Raw genomic sequence first — 26,053 nt, forward strand, 5'->3', positions numbered from 1 at the left:
ATGTTCACATTGGGGAGAATGTTTAACAGTGATGTACGGTAAATTGAGATGGATACCGTGACACCGGGTGCACAGTGGGGAAGAGGTTTATCAGTGATATACGATAGACTGAGATCAATACTGTGACACCAAGTTCACAATAGTGAGAAGGTTTAACGGTGATGTACGGTAGACTGAGGCAGATACTGTGACACCAGGTTTACGGGGAAAATGTTTAATGGTGATATACTGTAAATTGAGATATATACCGTGACACCAGGTTCACAGTGGGGAGAAGGTTTAACGGTGATGGACTGTAGACTGAGGACGATTCTATTACACCAGGTTCACAGGGGGGAGAAGGTTTAACGGTGATATACTGTAAATTCAGATATATACCGTGACACCAGGTTCACAGTGGGGAGAAGGTTTAACGGTGATGGACGGTAGACTGAGGCAGATTCTATTACACCAGGTTCACAGGGGGGAGAAAGTTTAACAGTGATGTACGATAGACTGAGGCAGAAACTTTGAGACAGGATTCACATTCGTGAGAAGGTTTAACATTGATGTACGATTAACAGTGTCAGATACTTTGACATCAGGTTCATATTGGGGAGAAGGTTTAACGGTGATGTACAGTAGAGAGAGGCAGATACTGTTATACCAGGCTCATTGATTTGTTCATTTATCGTAATTATAAACATTAACTTCCAAACATTCCATAAACTTCAATTCTAATCAGATTTTGTTCATTTAAATAGGTCACCACTAAAAGCCCAAATCGTTTGGTCTCTTAAGTAGACTGCACAAAATGAAATTCTTTACCTGGGTTTGGTTCAACGGCACTTCAGTCTGCTTCATTATTTTTTCAGCCCCTCGTTTTGTGTTTAATGCTTTGCCCACCCGATTCGCCAAATGGGCATCCAACTCTGTCTTCTCAGCTTGACCCAACGTCTCCTCTGTAAACTTAAGCAAACCAAGGAGACCAAAGTTAAAATTTTCACATTGGCATTTTCAAACACAAAAATGACGCTGTGAGTTGCAATTTCACATCAAAATCCCACTTGCTAAACTTGCAAGCAACTGAATTGCATCGAACAGCTGGAAAATTGCAAGAGAACTGCTTGGTTAAAGCAAAAATTCCACCCAGTCACCCCATTAAATGCCTCCAAGTTAACAACAGATAGCAACCTGAAAGTTAAATACAAAGATCTGTATCAGGAATATTAACAGGCTTTAAAAAAAAAATCATTTCCACTATTGAAAGAAAACTCCTCAGGGAACACCAGGCTCTTGTTGAACAATTCCTGTTGTATTCCTCAAAATGGTTTGAATCTTGATTTCAAGCAGAGTCATTTGGTGAGATTGTTGGTCCAGAACAAACCCTGCCCACACACTCCCTTAAATACCTGCAAAGTCGTGGCTCAGCTCTGCTCCATGCTAAAGCTATCAAGCTTTTCTGAAGAGATAACAGACTTCAGATGCTGGTACGTTGAATCACAAAAACATTAATTCTTCCCTGAACAACAAACCTCTATCTGAAAACCAACAAGAACCTTCCCGAGTGGTAAATATCAACAAGACATAATATCATGTAACCGTACATGTCTTTGACTGTACTAGTTGGAGTACAGAAGGATAAGGGGGACCTCAGAGGCATTTAAAATGCTGGAAGGCCTGGACAGAGTACATATGGCAAAGATGTTTCCATTGGTAGGGGATTCTAGGACAGGAGAGCATAATTTCTGGATAAAAGGGTGTCAATTTAAAATAAATGTGGAAAAATTGATTTTGTCAATGGGTCGTGAAACCCATGTGAGGTCATTGGATGTATTTAAGGCAGAGATTAACAGGTATTTGATATGTCAAAGAATTAAGGGTAACGGGGAGAGAGCTGGGCAGTGGGGCTGAGTGGAAGAATGGTGGAACAGACTCAACGGGCCTACTTCTGCTCCTATATCTTGTGATCTATATCCTGCTGGAGACCTAGACAACCCTCCTCTTGCATTCCATTCTTAGAAAACAGTCTGCATCGTGGTTTTATGTCACATGAACCCATTTCCGATTGAATCCCATGTTACAAATAACCCAATGGAAATTCTGCATTGAGAGGACTGCAGCTTCCTCATTTTAAAAATTGTTATGGAGCAGCTCAAATGAGATTTCTTGCTTCTTTATTTGAAAGGGTTAAAATAGAATCAAATAAAATAGGAGAGGGAAAAGCAGAAGAATTTATGTACAACTGGGAATCAAAATTAATGGTTGGTGATAAAGATACACAATTGTTGAAACATTTGATTAATATATGGAATAAAATAAATGATGTAATTGGTGTAAGTGGATGTACATCACCCAGAATTGCTTTGATTCAAAATCCTCATTTCTTTTTCAAAGGATCATCAATTTCTGGATAGCGGGTTTCGTAAGGGAATTATAAATGTTGAAGATTGTTATGAAAGGGGTCAATTAATGTCATTTGAGCAACTGAGAAATAAATATCGTATACTCATCGCAAGTTTTTTTGCTATTTCCAACTTAGAGCATATTTGAAGGATAAGTTAGGACCAACCATGTTGTACTGAAATAGAAATTCTTTATAAGAGGAATTGTTAAAAAAAAATATTTGATGATGTCATCTTTATTACAAGTAGGAACTTTTAAATGAGGAGTTCATAAGTTGAGACAAAGGTGGGAAATGGATCTGAATAATTTAATTGATTGGCAAATATGGGGACATCCGTATAAGGATCTCAATGCAAGACATAAATTAGTTCAGTATAATTGTTTTTACATCAGTCATGTCAGCAGATGACAGCAAGGATTTTATCTGAAAGCTGCACCTCGAGTCAGGTGATTCAGGCTATTGGATTTGAAAAGCTCCTCAGGAAGCTGATTTCCAATAGAGATCACATGATCCAGGGGAGTTGCATTAATTCACTTCAACTCAGCAGTCTGGAACTATTGATCAGAGTTCCACACTGCAGCAGTGAGGAAGGAATTCACAACTAGTTTTTTTTCCACAGTTACTTCTTTCACCAGTGAAATTGAATAGAATAAAATCAGAATTATCAGATCAATGTTTTAGGTGTGGTGAAGATGTTGCAACTTTCTTGCATTCAACTTATCTTTGTCCTAATGCAAGATCTTTTTGGGGAGAATTACAATATTAATGGAACAAGTTATAGGAGATATTTTTCCGCAGAATCTGACCTTATTTTTATTCGGAAATATTGAAGGAACAAGGTTCATCAGTGATGTACGATATACTGTGGCAGATACTGTAACACTGAGTTCACAGCAATGAGAAAGGTCAACAGTGATGTACAATAAACAACAGCAGATGCTGTGGCATCAAGTCAACAATGGGGAAAAGGTTTAATGGTGATGTACGATATAATATGGCAAATACAGTGTCACTGGATTAACAGTTGAGAGATAGATCAACGGTGATGTACGGTAGACTGAGCCAGATACTGTGACACCAGTTACACAGTGGGGAGAAAGTTTAACAGTGATATACAGTAGACAGAGGCAGGTACTGTGACACCGAGTTCACAGTAGTGAGAAGGTTTAAGAGTGATGTACAATAAACTGTGGCAGATACTGTGACAACAGGTTCACAGTGGGGAAGAAGTTTAACGATGATTCACGTCACACTGTTGCATATTCAGTGACACTGTGTTCACAGTGTGGAGAACGTTTAATGGTGATGTACGGTAGACTGGGACAGAAACTGTGACACTGGGTTCAGAGCAGTTAAAAGGTTTAACAGTGATGTATATACAGGATCACAGTGAGGTGTAGGTATAATGGGGATAGAAACATAGAAACATAGAAGATAGGAGCAGGAGTAGGTCATTCGACCCTTCGAGCCTGCTCCGCCATTCAACGAGATCATGGCTGATCTTAAAGTTCTGTACCCCGTCCCCGCTTTCTCTCCGTAACCTTTAATACCCTTATACTGAAGAAATATATCTAATTCCCTCTTAAATATATTTAATGAACCTGCCTCTACTGCCCTCTGTGGCAATGAATTCTACAGATTCACCACCATCTGGGTAAAGAAATTCCTCCACATCTCGGTCCTAAATGGTTTGCCTATTATCCTCAAACCATGGCCCCGGGTTCTGGATTTTCCCATCCTTGGAAACATCCCATCTGCATCCATTCTGTCCAGTCCTGCCAGAATTTTATATGTCTCTATGAGATCCCCTCTCAATCTTCTAAACTCCAGCAAGTACAATCTCAATTTGCTCAATCTTTCCTCATAAGTCTTTCCTGCCATTCCAGGAATCAGCCTGGTGAATCGCCTCTGCACTCCCTCCATTGCAAGAACATCCTTCCTTAGATAAGGTGACCAAAACTGCACACATTACTCCAGGTGGGGTATCACCAAGGCCCTGTACAGCTGCAGTAAGGTATCCTTGTTCCTGTACTCAAACCCTCTTTATATGAAGGCCACATACCATTTGCCTTTTTAACCGCCTGCTGTACCTGCATGCTCGCCTTCAGAGACTGGTGTACAAGTACCCCTAGGTCTCTCTGCACTTCCCCATCTCTTAATCTATTGCCATTCAAATAGTAATCTGTCCTCCGGTTTGTAATACCAAAGTGGATAACCTCACATTTATCCACATTATAGTGCATTTGCCATGTATCTGCCCAGTCCCTCAATTTATCCAAATCACACTGGAGCTTCCTGACCCCCTCTTCCGTGCACACAACCCCTCCTAGCTTAGTGTCATCTGCAAATTTGGAGATATTAAAACCAATCCCCTCATCCAGATCATTAATGTAAATTGTGAACAGCTGGGGTCCCAATACAGATCCCTGTGGCACCCCACTGGTCACCGCCTGCCACTCAGAAAACAAGCCATTTATCCCAACTCTCTGTCTTCTACCTGCCAGCCAGTTCTCAATCCACATCAATACTTTGCCCCCAATCCCATGAGCCTTGATTTTGGAAGCCAGTCGTTTATGCGGGACCTTATTGAAGGCCTTTTGGAAGTCCAGGTACACCACATCCACTGGCTCTCCCCCATCTATTTTACCTGTCACCATCTCAAAGAATTCCAATAGATTTGTCAAACACGATTTACCTTTTGTAAATCCATGTTGACTCTGTCCGATCCCTTCTCTGCTAGTCATATGCTCCGCTATTACCTCCTTAATAATGGATTCCATAATTTTGCTCACTACTGAAGTAAGGCTCTACGGCCTATAATTCCCTGCTTTTTCTCTACCCCCCTTTTTAAATAGTGGGGTAACATTAGCTACCCTCCAATCCATGGGTACTGATCCTGAGTCTATTGAGTTCTGGAAAATAATTCTTAAAGCATCTGCTATCTGAATGGCCACTTCCTTAAGTACCCTAGGATGTAGATTTTCCGGCCCTTGGGATTTATCTGCCTTCAATCCCATCAATTTCCCCAAGACCATGTCCTTAGAGATACTGATTTCTTTCAGTTCCTCCCTTGCATTAGTCTCTATGTTTCCCAACATCCTTGGGAGGTTATCTGTATCCTCTCTTGTGAAAACAGAATGATTTCTAGAATTGATTATTTTTTAATTTCAGCACATTTGCAGGATAGGGTTACATCTGTGGATTATAAGGCAAGACTGGTTTCGGACCATTCATTATTATTATTAGAATATCAGAGTTGACAGGATGTTCAGAGAGCTCCAAGATGGAGATTCAATACTATGTTACTGCAAAAAACGGAATTTATTAGTTATTTAAAACAACAAATTGAGGTTTTTATTAGTAATAATACTAATTCTGTTTCTAGTCAATTTGTTTTATGGGATGCAATGAAAGCTTTTTTACGAGGTCAAATTATTAGTTATGCTTCTAAAGTAAAGAAAGAGAGAATTAAAGAGATTGAAGATTTAGAGAAAAAGATAACTGTTACTGAAAAAGAATTTCAAAAAAAATGCTACTGAAACGCAAAAGAATCAGTTAACTAATTTAAAATTTAAATATAATGAATTACAAACTTATCGGTTTGAATGTTTAATGAACCGAACTAAACATAAATTTTATGAATGGGGTGAGAAATCTTATAAAGTTTTGTCATGGCAGTTAAAAAAGGAACAATTATGTAGAATTATACCAGTAATTAGAAAGAAATCGGGTATTAATTTTAGTCAAAAGGAAATTAATGAGGAATTTTGTAATTTTTATTAAAAATTATGTACTTCAGAATGTAAAGATGTAACTGAGGATGCTATAGATTCTTTTTTGAAAAATATTAAATTGCCACAATTGAATCAAGAAGATAGACAGGAGTTAGATAAATCCTTTACAGAAAAGGAAATAGAAACGGCCATAAGAGATATGCCAAATGGAAAGGCACCTGGTGAAGATGGGTTTTCTATAGAGTTTAATAAAACTTTTTATGCTGATATATTTCCTATATATAAGGATGTTTTACAACAAATTTATGACACTTTTCGATTACCCAAGTCTTGTTCCAATGCAATAATTACAGTTATACCAAAAAAAGATAAAGTTCCTTTACAGGTTTCTTCTTAGTTTTGCCAGGGTGGGGTCCATACAGGAGCCTGATAACAGCAGGGAACCCGTGGAAGGGGATGGAGGGCATTCGATTGTGCACCAGCAGGACACTGCTGAGGGTACGGATTCCCTCGGGCTCTCGAGGGTAGAAGGCGCTGGTTATTCCAATGGTTTAGGTGAGGCAGGGTCCAAATTAGAGCTGGCGCAGGTCATCAAGGGTCGACATAACAGGTGCCTGGAACTGTCATGAGGATACTAAGGGCTGGTAGAGGTAGGTAAGGAGGGGGTAGTTGTGTTCCGACGAGGGATTGCTGAGTGAGAGGCCACATGGATGGGACTTTGAGACAAGGGGCCTCTGACTGTCCAGGGATGGGGCCTGTAATTAGACCCGCAGACATCCAGCACACAGCATCTTTGACCCACTACCATCAGGAAGGAGATATGGAGGAACAAAATCAGGCTGACAGGCAGGGAAATAATTTCTTCCCACAGGCCGTGAGATTGACAAAGCAATGCGAGTTGAATGGGTCCGTGGAATGAAAAGGTTGAGAGGGATATGGACTGTTTGCAAGCAGCTTGGCCATCAGAAAAGATGGGCTGAAAGGACTGTTTCGGAGTTGTCTATCTGGACCAGTCTTTTGAATTGAATATTTAAAAAATTCATGACAGGCTGGACTATCATTTTAGATGGTGATTTTAGATTGACACATGCAGCCCGGAAACAGGCCTTTTCAGCCTATGAGCCACAACCACTCAATTACACCAATGACCTACAACCCCCGGTACATTTTAAATGGTGGAAGGACCAGGAGCAACTGGTGGAAATGCACGCAGACACAGGAAGAATGTAGAACTCCCCAGAGACAGTGTCAAATTTGAACCCGGCTTGCTGCCCCCTTAACAGCGTTGTTCTAACCGCGACGCTAACCTTGCCACACTCAATGATTCCCAGGATTCTTCCTCCTACTTTCCATGAGCTGTGATTGCTACCAAATCCAGGGCCCTTGTTTCCCTGAGGCTCTGTCCCCTCCCCAGTGACTCTGTCCCCAATGCCTCTCATTGGCCGGATGATCATCACTCTCTTTCCTGGCTCTCACCCAAACTTTTTCACCCCAATTCCACCACCTACAACTCCCTTGTCATGTTCCACCCATTTACCCATAGGACCAAGTGTAACGAGGTGGGGGCAGGTCCAGGCTGTAGTCACATAGCTTGTCGAAGGACAAGTGAGAGCAGGAGTCCTGAGGCAAGAGGTGGAGAGCAGTGTGTACTGTGGCAGCCAGCTGTACAGGGGCACAGTCTCCAGGGTGTGGGGAGAGAGAGAGGACTCGCTCAGATGGGACAGATGTCCCAGTGCAAAGGTTTAGGGAACTCCCCAGCTCGGTGAAGGACTGGGATGCTGCCACTGGCAAGGAGATTGGACCTCTGCCCTCTCCATATCTCCACCGTCTTGGGGTCCTAGGAGTAGCACAGGTTCTAAGGCCTGTCGGTGGGGGAAGGGGAGGTGCAGGAACTGGGGTGAGGCAGTTCTGATGCGTGATCGATTTGAGATGGGCCAAGTGAGAGTATCGGTTCAGTGGGAGGACAGACATGATGGGGAATGGGCCTTTGGGACAGGCCCAGGGGAGGGCTGGGGCTTCAGGATGAGTCTTGTGGGGAGGCGGGGGCTTTGGGGACCAGCCAGTGAAGGACAATGGCTTTGGGAATGGACCTGGCGGGGGTCAGGGGCTTTGGGGAGGGAAAAGTGGGGAATAGGGTTTGTGGGAGGACCTGTTGGACAAAAGAATTAGTGACAGACCGAGTTGGGAATGGTATTGTGGACGGACTCAGAGGGAGATTGGATTTTGTTTGGACCCGGTGGTGATGCGATTGGTAACGGATCCAATGGGGGATGGTATTGGGGACTGATCCGGCGGTGGACGGTATTGGGGTTGGATCCAGTGGGGGAAGAGATTAGGGATGGATGCAGCGGGGGAATGGATTGGGGATGGACTTGTCGGGTGACGGGATTTTGGATGGACCCAGCGGGGACAGGATTGGGGATGGACCCGGCAGGGAACGGTATTTGGGACAGATCCGGCGGGGGACGGTATTGGGGTTGGACCCAGTGCAGACGTGATTGGGGATGGTCCCGGCGAGGGATAATATTGAGGATCGACCTGGTGGAGAGTTTTGGAGATGGACCCGGTGGGGAATGGACCCGGCAGGGGACTGCATTGACTCCGTCTTCAATGCCTGACACAATCTTTACTGGATGATCACAGCCGGCAGATCACCGCTCCCTTTCCCAGGTTTCACCCAAACTTTCTTACCCCAATTCCATGACCTACAACCCCCTCGTCATGTCCCACCCACTCACCCACAGGGCCAAGGGTAATGAGGAGGGGGAAGCTCCTGGCTGTAGTCACACAGCTCATTGAAGGACAAGTGGGAGCAGGAGTCCTGGGACAAGAGTTGAAGGGCAGTGTGTACTGTAGCAGCCAACTGAATTGGGCCACATTCTCCAGGGTGGGGGGAGAGAGAGGCCTGGCTCAGATGGGTCAATTGACCCAGTGCCAAGGGTCAGGGGATTCCCCAATTTGGTGAAGGTATGGAATGCTGCCACCAGGAAGGAGATGGATCACTGCCCTCCCCACATCTCCACTGTCTGGGTGTCCCAGGAGCAGCTCTGATTCCAAGGCCTGTGGGTGGGGAAGGGGGAGGTTCAAGAACTGGGGTGGGGTAGTTGTGATGGGTGATCGATTGGAGAGGGTCCCAGTGAGGGAACCGGTCTGGTGGGAGGACAGACCTGATGGCGATGGGCCTTTGGTTGCAGATCAATTGGGGTGGGGGTGTGGGGACGGGCTGGGCATGTTGAGGGACAGTGGCTTGTTTAAGGCCTTGGTGGGAGACAGGAGCTCTGGGGACAGTCCAAGCAATGGGCGGAGCATTGGGGACAGGCCCAGTGGGGGACAGAGGCTTTGGGGACGGGACTGGTGGGGGATAGGGGACAGTATTGAGGATGGACCCAGAGGACGGAGACCACCCCTGGATCTCCGGTTCACCATCGGGTCACTCATCTTGGCCCACGGACCTGCTTTGATCTGCGGGAACCTGAATTCGATGCAGTTGAGGTTCATCTCCCAGATATGCTCCTCGGCTGAGAAACCACCTTCACCTCTGGCTCGGGGTGGGGGCAGCAGGAGGGTGACAAGGGGAGGGGATACAGTGTATGCCTACCAGGTCAGGGACATAGGATGAGCCCAAGAACTGGGGTGGTGGTGAAGGCTGAAACCTTCGGGGCATTTAAGAGTCTCTGAGTCACATGGATGAAAGAAGAATGGAGGGTTATGAGGGAGGAAGGGGTTAGTTATTTTTATTTTGGTTGGAATACATCGGTCGGCACAACATCGAGGGCCGAAATGCTTGTACTGTGCTCTCGTGTTCTACGTTAAACCTGTCAGTCTTTCAGCAAGCGGAGATGTTGGGGAGGGAACGCTGCCGACTGGCACATTCCAGGCTGCAGGAGTACATGCTGAGGGATGGATGGAGGCTTGGCACAGCCAAAACGAAGGCACTATGGGGATGGATCATAACCCTCTCATTACCGGGCATTGAGAGGCTGAGACCAAGGGGAACTCCTCCAACAGCAGAGGGGAGCTGTAACCACACGGTATCAAAGTGGTGGCAATGAAGGTAAACAGAGACGTATGCAGCAATGTTCAGTGAAGGGAATATCTGGATACAACAGGAGGGGGAGAAAAGACTTGGAATGGTCTTCCTCTTTGGAAATAATTTGTGAATAAAGTCAATTTCGCTGAGTGGTGGGGGGTGGGTGGTGGTAGTGGGATGAGAAAAGCCCTACTCAGTCAACTTTACTTCATGAGATACTTTCTCCGATCCAGGAAATCTCTTCTGCACCCACTCCAAAGTACAACCTCAAATTTATTACCCTTGGATAGCACAAGTACGACCTGATAAAACAGAGTTCTTGGGGTAAACACACGCAAACACACAACCAAGCCCTCACACAACAGACAAATAATACATGTGGAGCATGTCCAGAAAAATAACTCACTATTGTTGAATATATAGCAGAGTGGAGGAGTATTTGTATGAGCAGCTCATCAATTGTTCCACGTTCTCCCTGTTTGGAGGAAGCAGCTGTTCCTGGGCCTCTTGGTACCAGCTCTAAAATTCCTGGATCTCTTTCCCAACAGGAATAGCTGGATGATGCTGTTGGCCGGGTGAAGGGGTCCTCGATGATTTTGTCAATGATCGTAGTGGATCACATTGATATTTGGGGTGGTGGGGGGGTGGGGGGCAGGAGGGTGTCCCCAGTGTTGCTCTAGGCCTCTTTAGGTCCAGTGGAATGACCTCTGATCATTTAAAAAAAATATTTATAAATCCACAAAGAATTCACACAATTAATAATAATACAAATCCCCCCCCCCATAAACCACCCCATCCCCCCTCTATCCCCGTGCCAAAAGAAAAAAGAAGAAAAATGAGGACAAGGGACCCCCCAAACAGGAGCGCCGATTACTTTAATGTTCCTTTTCATAAACTGAGGCCTTAAGGAGAAAGGGAATGTCAGAGTTTCATTTAAATATTCACACCCACCCTTTGTAAATATGGGCTCCATATTCTTCCACAATATATGGTTGTTGCGGCTCACTAACCGGGATGCAAACCAGTACACAAGATGGCTGACGAACGCAGTGACTGAGCAGATCCCACGAGAACCAACAACCTTCGTCCCAGGTGACATCCTGCACGGCGGGAAGCAATGAGCAATGGCAGGAACACCCACCAATCCGAGGCTGGCTCTGCCGTTTCAAAAGACCTGTCCTCAGCACTGGGAGAGTATATAAGCAGAGCTGCCAGTTCAACAAACCAGTCTTCGACTTCGACTTCTTGGGTGTGTATCGTTCATTCCACACTTCACGGTAAGTGTGCTGGATATTGTTGCGAAGCAAGAGACTTTAACCATCGACCACCTCAAGCCAGCAAATTGGTCTCCACTCAGCCCCCATGACGCAGATATAGGCGATCAAAAGCAGCGAACAGCGCTCCAATCACTGGTTCTGGGGAGGTGGGGGATCATGCTAACTGGGATCCCCCCGTGCACAAGATGACTGACGAACCTGATGACCACGCAGAGTCAACAGGGACCAACAACTTTCGACCCAGGGGACAACCCGCACAACAGTAATCAACAAGGACAGGAATACTGACTAATTGGAGGCCGGCGCTGATATGACATAATTCCAGTCGACAGCAGCAGGGAGAGAATAGAAGTAGAGCTGCCAGTGTAATAAAGGAGTCTTTAACTTTGATTTCTTGAGTGTGTGTCCTTCTTTCCACCCTTCACAGTAGCGCGCACACTCCAATTTCACATCGAATGGTCTTGCTCATCTTACATCGGGAGTCATGTGTCCAGTTTCCTTATCTGAAGAATGAGAAGTGCACAAAAATTATCAGATTTGTTTCTGGGATGTTTTAACCAGGTGATAGGAGGAACGTTTGAATATGGATCTCTTTCTCATTGGAAAAAAAGAAGATGGCCTTACAACATTATGAGGGGACACAGCAGCACGGATCGAGGGAGGATAATGCAAAGGAGCTGAACACCAAGTGTCACAATTTCCCAATAACTGATCAGCTGCTTGGACTTTAAGAAATGTCTTTAATGAAAATGTAATATCCTTGGAATTCTCTACCCTGTTGAAGGTTCATTTAAAATTGGGATCCATGGACATGTGATGAGTTTACTGTCATACACATTCGTAGAGGGATCAGATGCATCGAACTGAGATGCAGATACTTTGAAAAAAGTAACAGACATTAAATTGGAAGCAGTAATTAATTTGAAGGAAAGATTGAGAATAAATAGTCTCCCTTGTATTTCTTCAGATCAGAGGAATCCTGGAGCCAGGACAAAGTGATCTTATGAAATCTAAGGTTTTGATTGTTGTTGGGGTAGTTGTAAATGGATGGGCTGAAGGGGCTCCTGCTCCTTCGACTGCCTGTTTTCTGTCTTGCGAAGCTGATTGGGTGCACCTGTGTGTTCGCTCGCTCACTGATTGGTTGCTTCAGTTGTGCCAGCCAATGGGATGATTCGAAGGGGCTGCTATCTGATTGGACGCTGAAGTCGGGTTGGATTGATGGGCAGTTTCGCGGGCTGATTGGCTCATGCAGTGGGGAGGCGGGACGTTGGCGGCGTCGTCGTCTGCTCGGGATCCATCGCGTCTCCGCGGGCGCTAAAGAGAAGAAGTTGGCGACGGCGCCGGGATCATCCTCAGCCGCGCGGTCCAGGGAAAACGGGCAACCAGCAGCCTGTTGGGCCCCACCTGGGAGTGGCCGGTACCGGCCAGGTGTTTGAGTGGAGCCGAGGCGTCGGTGCGAGGCCTGATGGCGCCGACAGGGCGAGGCAGGAGGCTGCGAGGTAACTTGCAGAGGGAGGGGGCGGGGGCAGGAGCTTGGCAAGTCTGGTTCGCGCATGCGTGGTGACTTCGCGCATGTGCGGCTGATTTGGATGTGCCGACGGGGCAACTAAGCGAACCGTTTGCGAAAGCGCATGCGCACAGAAATTAAGATGGCTGCCCCCAGCCAATGGACCCCGAAGCGTTGAGTCGATCCGCACATTTTGGGTCTTTCGTGTCCTGTGTCTCTGTTCTCGTTTGTCAAATCATTTGATTTTAAAAATAGGCTCTAAGACTTCAGGGCTCCTCGCACTGGGTCAAAACCCCGACTTGCGACCATTGTGGAATCTGATGATCATTTGGACTCCACTACGGTCGCAGGTCGGGGAGGACTTGTCGGGGTCATTGGGTCGCTAAGGAAGGGATGAAAAACCAATCTATTTTTCTTTGCTTCCCAATGCTCATAGAATGTGTCTGATTCCATCCGTTTTTCCTGTTGTAGCATCACATTCTTCATCAAGTTAGATGTTATTTTTTTAAAGTTGTGTCTCTTGAACAATAATACTCCAACCCTTATGATCCTGACGTACCATGTGTCTAAAATATAATGTTTCTCAGTTACTTGTCCGAATGCCTTGAAAAATATAGGGACTTTGGTGTTAATAATACAGAGTCAAGATTTCACCAATCCTTTTGAATTTATGATCTCTGGGATTTCTGGTCATGTTTTCTGTTTAGTTTGGTGTATCTTGCAGACCTGTTTGGTTGCAGCAATAAGAAGTTATCGATTTGTAGCGTCCGCTGCAGCAGTGCTACCAAATAAAGAGACGTCCACACATGGTGAGTGTAAAACAAAGACTGGGTTTACTGTTTTAAATTCCCTACGTCTGCTCGCTGGCCCGGCCACTTCTGGTGACGTACCCCTGACTTCCAGCAGTGACGTTGTTGCATCATTCTCTGGCCAGCTGGCAGCTACGCAGAAGTGAAGGGCTCCTAAGCCCATACATGGTGCTGGGCATGGGGTCCTTCTCGGTAGTGAAGGGGAGTGCGTGCCATCTTGGACTGTCCAAGTGTTGCAGTGATTTGGCTTTTTTTCCTCGCCCCGTCACTTGGTACACTACAATCTCAATGTTTTAAAGGGGGAAATTCTTTCAATGTTTCATTCACCTTTATTACAGAATTCTTCCTTGATTATCTGTGTAACATTGAATGTTAGGGTTTTCATGAACAGGGATCATGATTTTACTCATAAGTTGGTGAGCAAATTGATGGGACATTTTTTACTAATGCCCCATGGGAATCAAAATAAAAATGAAGTTATATAATTAGGAAGGTTTGTTGACTCTTTTTTTTAAGCAGGATGTCAGAATGATTTTCATCTTGCTTGCTTAATTAAAATGTGATTTGTCAGTTCTTAATGGCAACTGCCATATTGGCATTGCAAGGAGAGATGGGAAATGGGTCAGGTCCTTGTTGGTCCCAGTAATGCAACGTAGAAAGATGTCATGGGACTGAATGTGGTTTAGGGAGGGAGAGGGCATTAATTTTTAGGAAATGTATGTGGCCAGCCACCTATCAATATTTTCCTGAAATAGAAACTCCTGCTGGTAGAAGCCATTTCCTACTTTGAACAGGCCCAATGTCATTATCCAAGAAGATATTGTTACGAGTCCAAAGGTTCCCAAAACCGAGAAGCAATATTCATTCATCAAGAAAATTGGTTTTTAAAACAGAAGATATTTTTAATCAAATTTAATCATGAAAATAGAATCAAACTTTAACTTAACTCTATACTTAACAAACCCAAATTAACCCCCTTCTAATTGTAAGTGCACATGTTTGTAATGTGTTTAAATTTAAGAAAAGTTCTTTGGTTCACAGTTCAATCTCACTTCAACTGCTTCCAAGTTTTCTGGATGCAGGCAATTCTGCTGTGCACAGAATGGAATGTGTATAAATTTCACCAGGATTTGGTGCTCGAAAGGTAAATGTTTACCACTCAGAATGGTTATTGTAGGGTTTTTAGAGAGAGATTTGTTGTTCCAGGATTTCCACAACTGAAGAACCACCATTAGTCACCTCAGTGTCTCACTGATGAACCTTGCCCCGTTAGGGTTTTCCAGATGGTAACTTCTTTCTCAAAGCTACTACAGAGTTCTATTTCTCTTATTCGAAACAACAGGAGTTCTTTCTTCTGCTCAAGCTATTGTTAGATAAACAAAACCTAGGATTAACTTTCCTGTAAGCACCCTGCAGATATGCACTTGTAGTCATCGTGGCTCCATTTACAAACAATGGTCATTCATTTTATGACATCAGTTTGATTAACACCTACTTGTGAATGTGAATAACATTCTCCAGAGATCTTCAATATTTCTTCAGTCTTTCAAATAAGATGGTTTAAAATGTATGTGTGTATGTATGTAACCTACTCTAAATCTTACTAAAATCCCAAATATTACCAAATTCTCCAAATATATTTATCTATTACAATATCACGAAAGGAGCATTTAAGAGACTCTGAGACAGGCATACATGGGTGAAAGAAAAACAGGGTTGTAGCGAACGCATAGCGCGGTATTACGAACCACCACCATCAGTTCACAGACTTACCTGACACATCACGGGCTAACAATGCTGGGCCCAAAAGTACAGTCAATGGACAAGATGAAGCCCCTGCTGAAAGGCACGGGGCGCTATTGGCTCGTAGCTTTAACCAGCTGGTCCTGTGGACCAGAAAGTTTTCACTAATATTCTCATTGACAGGCAGGGAATAAAAGGTCTGTGTATGTCTGCAATAAACCAGCCTTGAGTTGACTACCTTTGTGTGTGTTTGCCTTTATTGAGTAGCATCTACTGCAGTAGCTGCTACAGGGTATTATTTTTTTCTTAGAAATATCAAGATCAACACATTGTAGGCCAAAGGGCTTGTACCGTGCTGTAATATCCTGTTATTTCTGTTATTGCTTGACTTTGAATATCTCTTGTAAGCTCTGTGAAACTTCAATAATGTTGCAAATGTGCACAGCAACATTGCAGTCAGGAGTTTGTATCTCCTGGTTGACTTGAGCTTTTCTCTTTTTTACACAATGCTTTATAGTTCTGGTCAGTAAGAAAATAAATATTGTGCATGTTGAATATGTCATTATGTCTGCAAGTAACACTGGAAAAGAGTCAGTAACACCAAGGTAAATAGCACCCTGAAGTGGCTGGTGCAATTTTCTGATGGGCACAAGTTATCATTCAGTGGCTACAGTGATGTGAAAATGTGGGTAAATTATTTTGTATATGATTTATACATGGAAAAATTAGCTGTTGTTTCTTCCAATTTCAGGTAGGTGTAGTTGCAAAGTGGGTAAGGATAGAAAATAGTTGGGGATCAACAACTGGGGCTTGCATTTGATTGTGTGAAAGTAGAAATGGAAACTCAGAATAAGGCTAATCTGATTAAGCAAGCCATTGGCTCTTATATTTCCACCAGAAGTGAATTTCGAATTGAATTTTGAGTCATCTACACTGGTTAACTTCAAAGTCTTTTGATTGTAAGACTAAATTAAGAGCCCTTTTGCCTCTGGCTGTACTGAAAGATTGTTTTGTTTATTACATAAATCTTTCTGAGAGGGAGAATAGACTGAAGCTGCTTTCCTCGTCATTGGTGATGAATCTTGCAGTAAGATCTTTCAAATAATTACAGACTCCTAATTCCTCCCCATCCTCGGGCATTTTCTCCTGCAATCTACATCAGTTAACACCATCCAGGGATTCTCATGCAGGGTAAAGTTTCGAAGTTTCCTACTCCAACCATGTCCGTGCCCTCTGTGGCAAGAAACCCAATGCAGAGTAAATGACAGATTGGCTGAGCACCTCCACTTTGATCACAATGGCCATCTTGGCTCATGGTCACAAGCTGTTTTAAGTTCCATTCCATTCCATTCCCACACTGACCTTTGTCTTCTGCCTCCTCCATTGTCTGGGTGAGGTCAAATCCAGAGGAACCATCTCTTATTGCATTTGTGACTCGATGGTATGAATATGGAATTTTCCAAGTTCATGTAACCTGCCCACACCCCACCCCCCAAGTTTTTCTCTCTGACCTGTTGATCCACCCAGTTCCCCTCATATTATCCCTTCCAAACCAGATGACTTATAAATGTGGGCAGAGAAATGGCAGATGGAGTTTAATCTGGACAAGTGTCTTGCACTTTGAGAGGACTTGTAGTTGTGTTGCAATGAGGGATCTTGGGGTGCAAGCGCGAGCTCCTTGAAAATGGCAATTTCGATAGTTTTCTCTGGAGCTTTGGAGGCTGAGGGATGACCTGGTTGAAATTTATCCAATTATTGTAGTCCTGGAGAAGGTCAATGTCTTCTCCCCCCCCCCCCCACAGGAAATGTAAAAATACTATGATACTTATATTGAACATGAGAGGGGAAAAGGAGAGAAGTGAGGCAGGTTTTTGCACAGTGCGGTGGGGGTCTGGCCCACGCTGCCAGGATAGTGGTGAAATTGCCACGATTTAAGAGGCATTTGTTTGGGCACATGAACAAGAGGGAATAGGTGATGTGTATGGACCATGTGCTGACAGATGGGATTAATTTAATGAGTATCATGGTCACCCCAGACATTGTTCACCAAATGGCCTATTCCTGGGCTGCTCTATGGGTGATGATTCATCTCTTTTCAAGGATTGTTGCCGATGGGTAGTAAACTTTTCACAGAGGTCTATCTCCAATGAATGTATTTAGAACATTTCCATGAGGTAATTCCCTGTAGAAACACCAGTTTATCATTCAAGCAGTGTAGCCATAGCAATAATGAAAAATTTGAAGGCCATCGTTACTGAATCCACTTTAATCAGCCTTCACCTTGTACAATGTTCAGTTGAGACAAGAAAATCAAAATGCAACTTTTAACCTCTAGGAAAGATGAGTAATCTTCTGTACCACAGAATTATTGCTGAAAAAATATTTGGAAAATTTTGTGAATTCAACTTGCAAAGAGGGGATGAAGAGGAGCCACAACGAGATTTTAAAAAATTAAATCCAGAACATTTATTAGAAGATGTTTACCACAATAAACATGTTCAGGTTCAGTAATGATCAATTTTAGAATGGCATGTGGCCGTAATAAAAGGAATTCAGGATAGATATATTGCCAGGAAATATAAATTAATGATTTGGATTGTGGTTTAAATGGTTTTGTGGCGAAATTTGCGGAGGTCACCAAGATAGGGGACAAAGTAGGAAGTGTAGAAACTGTAAAGTTGCAAAAGGATATAGACAGATAAGGAAACTGGGTAAAATTATGGCAGATGAGATTTAACATTGAGAAATGCTTAGTTGTACATTTTGGCAGTGGAAATAAACAGGAAGCATACAATTTGGATGGGATGAAAATTCAGACCTTGGATGTGCAAAGGGACTTGGGTGTCCTTGTGCAAGGAAACCTAAAAGTTAATGACCAGGTGAAATTGGTAGTGAAGAATTCAGTGGAGTACAGGAAATTAAAGAAGTAATTTCATGGAGGCATTTTGTATATTGAAAGGTTTAGATAGGGTGGATGCGGGTAAGATGGTTCCCTTGGTGGGTGAATCGAGGACAAGAAAATTAGAGGTTATCCATATAAAACAGAGATTAGGAAGAACTTCTTTAGCCAGAGGGTCGTGGATCTGTGGAACCGCTGCCGCATACAGCAGTGGAAGCCAGATCACTGGGCATATTTAAACAAGAAATAGACAAGTATCTCATTAGTAAGGGCATTAAGGGATATGGGAAAAGTCCGGAAATTGGAAGGAGTGCAGAGTGGTTTCGTGTTGGTTTATGGAGCAGACTAGACGGGACTTGTGGCCTGGTTCTGTCCTTTGTCTTGAGATCTTGTTCTCATTTGAGAGAGTTTATTGAACGCAACTGAGAGAAATGGAAAAAAATCTTGGCAGTTGTTAGAGTAGGTTATTAGTTTGACATCTCTATGTAAAACTCCAAAACTATCTGTCACTTTGGAGTGGTGCCTGTCCCTCCAACCCATGAGGAACATAGACTTTCTAATATGTCATGTGTTCTTTCAGTGACAAATGATTCTCTTATTCAAACATGGCCAGAGGTCACTCGCATTTCATTTCAGCTTCACAATCGTTTTGGGTGGGTTTTCAGTTGTAAATGTGGAAATTCCTTTTCTTGTCACATTTTTCAGTGATGTATTTGGAAAAAAATGCTGTTGTGTGGACTGCAGCTCTTGAATGCAAGTGAGCTGCATTTGTTGTCCTTCCAATGCCATCTGCTGCTTGACAAGCCTTCAACCTGGCTCCTGCCCTTTCCAAGCCTTGCTCAAGTGTTTTCCTCACCTCGTGACCCCATCATAATGGTGTGCAGACATGCAATAAGCCATCATTTAAAGGCAGGGTCCATAAGACGCAGGCTTGTAAAAACCCCGGATTATCTTAAAATCGTAAAATTGGAATGGCAAGAATTGGGTGTAGCCCACAGATCTGATAGCTGCTGGGCTTCAAGGTTGTAAATGGTTCTGAAAAAAACTAAGGATTGGCGGCCTTGCAGAGATAATTATGCCCTGAACAATTCCACCATGCCTGACTGATACAATATTTCAAATTTACAAGACTTCTCAGCCAACCTCCACGTCAAATATGCATTTGTCAAAATAGATCTAGTACATGCTTACTATTAGATTCCATTTGAGTCTTTGGATGTCACAAAGACAGCAGTGATGCTCCCGTTCGGCATGTTTGAGTTTCTGAGAATACCATTCGGTCTATGGAACGCAGCTCAGACATTCCAGTGGTTCATGGACCACGAATTCACTGGCCTTGGGTTTTTTTGGTGCTTGTGTTGATCGAGGAGATTCTGGTTGTAAGTGTGGATGAAGAGGAGCACAAGAGCCACCTTATCTCATTGTTTCCAAGGCTTGAGGAATGTGGCATCGTGATCAATCCCAGGAAAGTGTTTCTGGTGCTTCTGATCTTGTATTTTTGGGACCTAGAGTTATGCAACATGGTATTTTGCCTGATGAATGGAAAGTGCATGGAATTTGATAATTTCCTCCCCGCGTTAGGAACGTTTGGCCAGTTGTGATGGTTTTTAGGTACGAGGAATTTTATTGTTGTTCCCTGGTGAATACCGCAGCATCTCTATTACCTCTTGCTGAACGACTCAAAGGATATGATGTCTGCTTCAAAAAGACATTAACTTTGGGAGATGATGCTGTGTGAGCTTTCCATGATGTGAACACTGTTCTTACAAATGCTACTAAGCTTGTACATCAAATGCCCAAGGCCTTGCTCTCTTACCACAGATGCATCTTTCAGTGCTGTGGGACCAGTGTTCGAACAACGAGTGTGTGGGCAATTAGAACCTCTGGCATTTTTTTTTTAAGCCAAGCGGTCACCGGCTCAGGCAAAGTATAGTACAATTGGGCAAGAACTCTTAGCTATCTATCTCGCAGTGAAACATTTCAGCATTTAAAAAAAATATTTATAGTTTTGTATACAGTTCAATATAATAATAGAATCATATCCAAATGATACATACAATTATCAAAATAGAATAAAAAATAAATGTTGTACTGTACCTAAAAGTGAGAAGAGAAAAAAGTATAAAAGAAAAAAATACAGATCTAGGTGCAAAGCTCCTGTGATAACTATTCCTTCCCAAAAGGAAAGGCAGGATATTAATAAAATATTAGAATTAGACCAACATGATAAGGTTCAACCATTAAGATTAATGAAAAGTGGTGGTGGGGTGGAGAAGTGAATACATTAGATATAGAAACCTATTTTTAAATATGGTTTCCATATTTTGAATTATGTAACATACCCAGTTCTAATATTATTAGTCACTTTTGCTAAGGGAATACAATTTTGCATTTCCCCACGATCAATTTTAAAATGGGATTCAGATTTCCATGGAATTGTTATACATCTCCAGGCCATTTCCAATGCAATTTATAAAAATAATTAATGTTTTTTTTTAAGAACTTGAATTCGGCTTCCAAATCATATACATTTCCCAAAAGTAAAAGCTCAGGTGTTAATGATAAACATTATTATAATTTGTTCCAAAAACTTGGTCACATCTTTCCAAAATGATGTCATCTTGAGACATCTCCAGAGACAATGTATAAATGTACCAATTTCTGTGCCACATCTAAAACATGAATTTGAAAAATTAGGAATAAATTAATTGATGTTGCATTAAATATAATTGATGAATAAATTTGTAATTAACTAATCTATTGAAAACATTAATTACTGTCCCAACAAATGTCAGACAAGCAAAAAGGGTCAATTTCAGTTCCCAAATCCAATTCCCATCTTTCTTTTGATTTATTCAAGTCTGGGTTTGGAGATTCCTCTTGAAATAGAAGATACAATTTTGAAATAAATTTCTTTGTAATTCTCTCATGAATCCCAATTTCCAATTCGATATTTCAGCTTTTTATTGGAAGGTCAATCTTTGACCATTTGTACAGACCACCAGCCTCTTCTGCATACTGCAAGTAGAAGCACACATCTCTACTTGCCCAGAGAGATTCAGCACTTGGACTTCATCCTACAATTTTCATCAGACACACAGCACATCTGAGGATGCTGTGGCTGGTGCCCTATTCAGGCACGACATTACATACAACTACTGCCATCGATTTCAGTGCCATGGCTCATGCACGGCACATTGATCCCGATTTCATCCGGTGAAAACAGATCAACTCTGGTCTCCATCTTCAAGTTGTGACGCTGGATGAATCGGGTGAAAAGTTGGTCTGTGATGTTTTTCCCCCAACAGGAAGGACTTGGCTGTTTGTGTGGTGGCTATGAGGCAGGAGATTTTCTCTTCACAATCTATCTCTTCCTGGTAGAAGAACATCAATCAAACTGGTTAAGGAACATTTTACCTGGCTTTATGTTAAACAGAATGTTGGAATATCGGCAAGGACTCGCTTGCTGAGTCAACACCCTAAAGTCTCCAGGCACATGAAATTCAAGCTGGGGGATTTTGTTGTTTTGGATTCCCATTTCCAGCACGTGCACCTTGTGGCTTGCAAGGTCCACTTCCGCCATCTCGGCAATGTACAAATCTGCTCACGTGTGAGGACTGGACTACCAGGTGGCAGGATGAAATTCCTAACATTGGCATCTCTGCAGAGACAAATGCCTGTGCTTTTGTGGATTCCATCTTTTGGTGTTCTGGGCACTATTACAACAGATCGAAGGTCTCAGTTCGAGTCGGTATAGGTCCGAGCTCTCACTGATCCTCTTGGCACAACCTGAATTACCGCTGAGCATTTCAGGCGAACAGCTTCTTTGAGCGTTTCCATTGACAATCGAAAGCAGGTGGTGATGCATCTCCATGGAGCGAACATTTGGCCATGGTTCTCCTTTGCATGCCTACTGCTGTTAGGGCAGATCTTGGATGTTTAGTGGTAGAGCTTGTCTATGGCTGTATGCTGACCTTGCCAGATGAGTTTGTGAATCTGAGTCCAGGCACAGTGCTCCATGAACAGGTTAGTTATCTTGATTGTCTTCAAGAAAATGACGTGGCAGAGAATGATTCCAACTGAAACGGTACCTTCTTATGAACCAAAGTAGCAACACCTCGAGCTTTCGAATTAAATGAAGATGAAAAACATGTCCGACCCAATCTCTTTTCAATGTCATATGTTCTTTCTCAGACAAATGAGTTTGTTGCAAAAAAGCAAGATCAACCTTCATTTTCTTTAATATTTCCTTCCTTTCAATCGGATTATTAAGTTGTTTAACATTAAAGATCACAAAATTTAAATGAGCCATAACTTAATTTCCTCCTGAGATTGACACTTCTCACAGCAATTACAACTATATATATAAAAAAATCCCAACATCCCCCCCCCACCTTTGAAACAATAAGAAAACACTATAAAAACAAGAGTACAAGAGTCAGACCCCCCCTCTGTGAACCAGGTGCAGTTAATTCCACAAGTGGCAGATGACTTTAGAAGTAGCAGAGACTACCATCACCCCCCAACCGATTATTAAAACCCATCAGTCATCCCAGTGATAACACCCACATTGAGCTTGAGCTTGATCTTCAACATCAATCACCGATTCTGATTCCAATTCTTTTCCCCGTTCCCTTCCCAATCTTGACCTCAGGCATTTTCCCCATCGATTCCTTCAAATCAGGGAAGGAATTCGCAAAAGTTAATGCACCATAAGGACTCTCAAAACATTGAGACTGATCTGGCCCATAAATCACCTTAAATACCGAAAGTAAACTTATACCCTTTCTTCCACAGCACTGCTTTGACCAGATTAAACTCTTTCCATCACTTAATAATCTCCTGACTTCAATCAGCATAAAATAAAACCCTATTTCCTTGATACATCGTAGGGCTTTGATCAAGGCGAGCGTTCTGAACCACAAGCCGCAAATTCATTTCTCTATCCTGATATTGCAAACATCTTAAAAGAACCGCTCTTGGCATTTGACCTGGAAAAGGTTTTCTCCTTAAAGCCCTCTGAGCCCGATCTAAAAAAATTCAACTCCCAATATCTCTGGAATCCATTTCCAAAAATAATTTTACAGGATATGAACCTTCAATATCTTCCGGCAGACCAACTCTCTTAATGTTATTACGACAACTTTGATTTTCCAACGAATCAATGTTTATAACAAATCTCTCTTCTGGACATCCCAGCCTTGAAATAAATCCTCAATATGATCCATTCTCTCCGCATAATGGTCCTCACAGTCAATAAAAACTTCTATTCTCTTAAATTGAACTTGTTCAGTGTCTACTGCTGTTAAGCTCTTATTAATATCAACTTGAATAAATGTAATTTCTTCACACATACCAGCCATTTATTTCCTCCATAACAGCAAATTGATCATTTAAAGTTTCAAAACCTTAGTTCACAGAAGACATCATCTTTTCATTTGGTTGGATCAGTTCTATAGGCATGAGGTTGACTTCCATCCCTGTTACAGGTGCCTTGAAGTCTGGGGAAGGTGTCTGTGGTGAAACAACAGCTTTCATTGGAGAAGGAGATGTTCTTCAAGCCTTAGGCCTCCCTTCATTGAGTCCAACTGCAGCAAGTAGTAATTCTTGCTCTTCTTCTTCTTGAACCTCTAAGTTGTCCTCCTCCACCTCTTCTCTTCCACATCATACCTGGCAGCCGGACTGCAGATCGGATCCAGAATTTCCTGAAAGTGAGAACATCTCCAGATGCTCCGCTGCATACAGGCAGTCCCCTTCCCAGAAACGTGCTCGCATTCGGGCACTCACCCCGCCCCCCCACACTCTCCTTCGTCAAGCCCGGCTGGTGTCGAATTCCATGCTTGCACTCCTTCTGGCCCGGCCAAAGATCTCGGCACTATCTTGCATCTCCAGATTTGCAGAAAATGCAGACGTTTATTCCAGCTGGTCCTGACTGACATGTTGAGGCTTCAGATCCATGTCTAACTGATCCCGAGGTTCCTTCTGGGAGGTTGGCCTTGCTTCTTCTGCACTTTTCACAGGTTGAAAAACTAGGTTTTTTCTAAGTTGCTTGTTTTGATATGGTGTTGTATGTACTGACCAGTACAGGCATGGGCTGATCCCCCCCCCACCCCCTGATGTCATCCTCTCCTGGACTCCTCCCCTGTGACCCAGGCCATGAAGGTCGAGCCACATCTTCCATCCCTTCACTTCCCTCACTTGGACCCAGGTGCCTGCACTGTTGTGTTTAATAAAGCCTATCGTTCCCCTCAGTCTTTGTCTCCGTGATTATTGGGCCTTTGTCTCTGTGATTTTTGGGCCACCTGGTCGTGCCCAACACTGTTTTTTCCCTTTCTTCATTTCCAGAATCCTACTGTTGTAAATTACTGTTCAAAACATTGATAAAGTCAAAGAAGTCACTACAGTTCGAGTATTGAACAGTTCAGTCAGGGAAAGATGTCTTCTCATGTCTTTTTCCTACGCCATCTTGCCACAACCACCCTCCCTCCCCCCTCTCAGTTGACTCCTTGAACACCATCCAATCCACGGACTCTAGGCAGCCCTGCAGCTGTCTTCCCTCACGTGACCACCTTCTGGTTGTCCTGATCTCGTAAGTGTTGTGAGCAATTTTAGGCCCCATTTCTAAGAGAGGATGTGATGGCCCAGAGGTGGTTTACAAGAATGATCCTGGGGATGAGCGGAATAATGTTTGAGGAGCATTTGAAGGCTCTGGGCCTGTACTCACTTGAGTTTAGAATGATGACCTCATTGAAATCTGATGAATAGTGAAAGGACTGGATAGAGTGGAAGAGTTTAGGACCAGTGGGCACAACCTCATAATAAAAGGATGTCTGCTTAAAACGGAGATGGAGAAACCTTTTCATCCAGAGCAGTGATTTTCAAACTCCTCCTCAACACCCCACTCCCACCCCCCGGATCATATTCTACTTAATCCCTGTGCCAGAAGTGCTCTGTTAGTAAGGGATTACTTGAGGTGGAATGTGATTGGAAAGAAAAAGTTTGAAAACCTCTGTTTTAATTGTACGTCATTGATATGTTCTGTGCGTGGTTTCAAAACTCCAGAGGAAATGGACCATTGACAGTTTTTCTCAGGCAAAATATTTCCTTCACAATTGGGTCGACTGCAGTCTTACTCAGCCTTTTTTCCCATTCATATGCCACTTTAAGCAATCTCTTACTCTTTTTCGACTCTCCAAGGAATAAAGTCCCAACCTGTTCAACCTTTCCCTGCAGCTCAACTCCTGAAGACCTGGCAGTGTCTAAGTAAATCTTCTCTGCACTCTTTCAATCTTACTAATACCCTTCCTGTAGCTAGGTGACCAGAACTGCACACAATACTCCAAATTTGGCCTGACCAACATCTTATTCAACCTCACCATAACTTCCCAACTCCTATTTTCTTTTTGTTAATTAATGAAGGCCAAGATGACAAAAGCTGTCTTTAGAACCTTGTCTTCCTGTGACACCACTTTCATGGAATTATGTAACTGTGTTTTATCTCTTGGTGCCGATTTCTATAACTTGGCTGTTCAATTTCATAATGTTGGCTTCTGGACTATTTTATTGTGCCCCTTGATCTAGAGAGTTCTGGCAGAGCAAAGCAATTTTGTTTTCTTTTGTCAGGTCAAATTTTGATCCAAAATTGATCCAAAAACAAGTATTGATCCA

General features: G+C 43.1%; 1 long non-coding RNA gene across 1 annotated transcript; it reads right to left on the reverse strand.

Annotated features, from left to right (window-relative positions):
- Positions 1-862: 862 nt before the first annotated feature.
- LOC138750251 (uncharacterized) lies at positions 863-11,837 on the reverse strand. Its single transcript, XR_011349198.1, has 3 exons — positions 11,102-11,837; positions 10,557-10,857; positions 863-948 (listed from the first exon to the last, which is right to left on the reverse strand). It is a non-coding gene; the product is annotated as an uncharacterized lncRNA (long non-coding RNA).
- Between the last annotated feature and the right edge of the window lie 14,216 nt (positions 11,838-26,053).

The sequence above is a fragment of the Narcine bancroftii genome, unplaced genomic scaffold (genome assembly GCF_036971445.1).
Source record: "Narcine bancroftii isolate sNarBan1 unplaced genomic scaffold, sNarBan1.hap1 Scaffold_110, whole genome shotgun sequence".
Classification (NCBI taxonomy): Eukaryota; Metazoa; Chordata; class Chondrichthyes; order Torpediniformes; family Narcinidae; genus Narcine; species Narcine bancroftii.